Genomic DNA, 2,409 nt, shown 5'->3' with positions numbered 1-2,409 from the left:
ATCAGGACTGGTGGCATTTTAAACAAAGAGTGGAATTCATCCGCTGTACATATGAGCTGAACAAGGCCTTCACTTCAGCCTAATTCAGATCTCAAAATAAAAACTTAATATAGTATGTCTTATGCTGACCTTCTGCACAGAAATGAATGTCAGCCCATACAAACATATACTGCATGCCTATTGTTTCAACTTATTTTAATGTGGCAGGAGAAGCCTGAAGAAAATAAAAATATAGGTATATAAGATGAAAAAACTGAGATTAATGCAGTACAAAGATTGGTAAATACACTCTTTATTGGTCAAAAAGTTTAAAAAGCACTTGTGCTTATCAACTAATGCCTTATGGTAATTGCCAGTTGTTGTTTTCCTACAGGTACAAGTCACAGAGGTCTGTAACTGCAAGGAACTCATCTTCCACTTGAGAGAAAAAGTGTATAGTGCCATGTTTGGGAAAACAGTGGGAAAAGAAACCATATGTATAAAGTAGCAAAGACAAAAGAATCCTTTTTATGTTTAACAATATGATTTTTAGACCAAGCTCATGACCTTGGGATCAATCGTGATGACTTATTTTCAGTGCCTGGTGGTGGCAACAGTAGCAGAGGCAATATGCTGTGTTGCAGATTTCAGCATCAGAGACTTCCAAATGTAACATGTATAGTTGGGTCAAATTAGCGAATACCAGAGGCTACTGATGTGTTACCTGCATTTGGAGCAGTTGTCTGCTTGCCAAGGTGGCTGCTTAATACCCACAAGCTCTTGTAGAAGGGACAGCGAGCAGCTGTGTGCACAGGCAATGGGCTGACCCAGCCTCTGGGCCTGTTGCTCAGAGCCACTCGATGCTGAGGGCAGGGAAAAGGTGTCAGAAGAGCATGGTGCAGGCTGGACCACAGCAGGTGCTGTGACTGGGTGTCTCGCCTGCTGGCTTCTCTGGGCAGCTGTCTAAAGCTATTTCTATAGAATTCTGTTGCTATAGCTATGTTGCAAGTTCTAAAAATAGCTCTCTACATCCCAAAATTCAGTTTAACCATGTTTTCCTGTGTCTGTTTTGTTTTACCTGGGACATTCTGGGAAGCAAAAGCAGTATCTGCTCCAAACCAGGTCCTTGTTTCAGGACACTTTTGTTATTCCACCAGCAGTGCTCTCCTCGTGTAGCAGTTCTAGCATTATGCTCAGCTGTCCAAGTGAGCCAGGAACATCTTCCATACTCTTAATAAGCAGAAGTCTGTCTAGCCCTTTTGGTTCGTCCTTTTATTTCCAATCTTTAGGAACAACTTTGTCACCCGGGCTGGCTACAGCCTCCCAAAAGCATGAAAGGTGCCTATTTTCACCAGCAGGTAAAAATAATTTTGATTGACTAAATCACTTCATGGACAGCATCAACTAGACAGGCCTTCCTGTCCTTTCTTTTCCTCCTCCATTACCCGGGTAGGATAGGGACTGGCTGACAGCTCACAGCAGCTTCTGCTGGCAACTAGTTCAGAGTTTTATTTAGGCCTACTATATTACTGCAAAAAGAAACAGATGGGAAACGAGCCTATTCCCACTCCTCCAGATGCTAATCCCCTGGGACTGGTCTCCCCTGCCTCCTCCAGAGCCTTAACTGCCTCTACATCCTCCACTTTTACTAAGAAAATTTAATCAGTCTCCTCTATATCCAGGACGGACAAACAACCCTCCCAAACCATCCTTAACTCCACAGCAGGACAAGGAAGAGAGGAAGTGAAACCAGTCCAGCAATCTGAACCAAAGCCCAAGAACAGCATCCGGACAGCGTGGCTTCTTCCCCGTTTGAAGGTAAAAACGCTCTGATAGTCCCAGGTGCAAGCCCAGGAATGTGGATCTGTCTCGTGGGAAGCTCTCACTCCCCCTTCCACAGCTGCGGTGACAGGGAAGCGGGCGCGCAGACGTGTGCGGGGATGGAGCGGGGAGAGCAGGGTGCCGGGCAGCACCGGCGCACGGGGTTCGGCCGCGCCGGGGAGACCCGTGTGTGAGAGGCAGGGCCCGGTCTGTGCCGCCAGGCCACGATATGCCCTTCCCTGCCAGCATGAGGAGGCTGTAAAGCCCGTCTAACAACCCCCCCCCGCGGGGAATCCCTCTGATGCAAGGGGAGTCCCCGGCAGCTGTGGGCCGGGGTAGCTGAGCTGGCTCCCTGCCATCCCCCGCCGAGCCGGGTTGGGAAGTGCGGGGAGAGGGAGGTGTGGCTGCCGGGGCCCCTCAGCCATTGCCGGCTATCGGGAATGCCTCGCCGCGGCTGCTAGCAGCCGGGCTCCGGCGGGCAGCGGCCGGGGCTCCCCGGGAGCAGCGCGGGGCCGGGCACGGCTGCGCGGCCCCGCCGCCGCCGCTCGGGCCGGGACGGCACTTCCACCCCGGCCATTTTCCTCGGGCGGGAGGCGGTGGCGACCAGCG

At 50.9% G+C, this 2,409-nt stretch overlaps 1 protein-coding gene across 1 annotated transcript in view; it reads left to right on the top strand.

Annotated features, from left to right (window-relative positions):
- The first annotated feature begins 1,587 nt into the window (after positions 1-1,587).
- Positions 1,588-2,409, top strand: part of FIGN (fidgetin, microtubule severing factor) — a 106,238-nt gene continuing 105,416 nt past the window's right edge. The window contains exon 1 of the mRNA XM_042040947.1: positions 1,588-1,797. The gene's annotated coding sequence lies outside the window, so the exon portion shown is untranslated. The remainder of the gene's footprint in view (positions 1,798-2,409) is intronic.

The sequence above is a fragment of the Corvus kubaryi genome, unplaced genomic scaffold (assembly GCF_017639235.1).
Source record: "Corvus kubaryi isolate FWS band 111438036 unplaced genomic scaffold, C.kubaryi_AGA036_p1.0 37396, whole genome shotgun sequence".
Classification (NCBI taxonomy): domain Eukaryota; kingdom Metazoa; phylum Chordata; class Aves; order Passeriformes; family Corvidae; genus Corvus; species Corvus kubaryi.
This window is presented reverse-complemented; position numbering and strand designations above follow the sequence as displayed.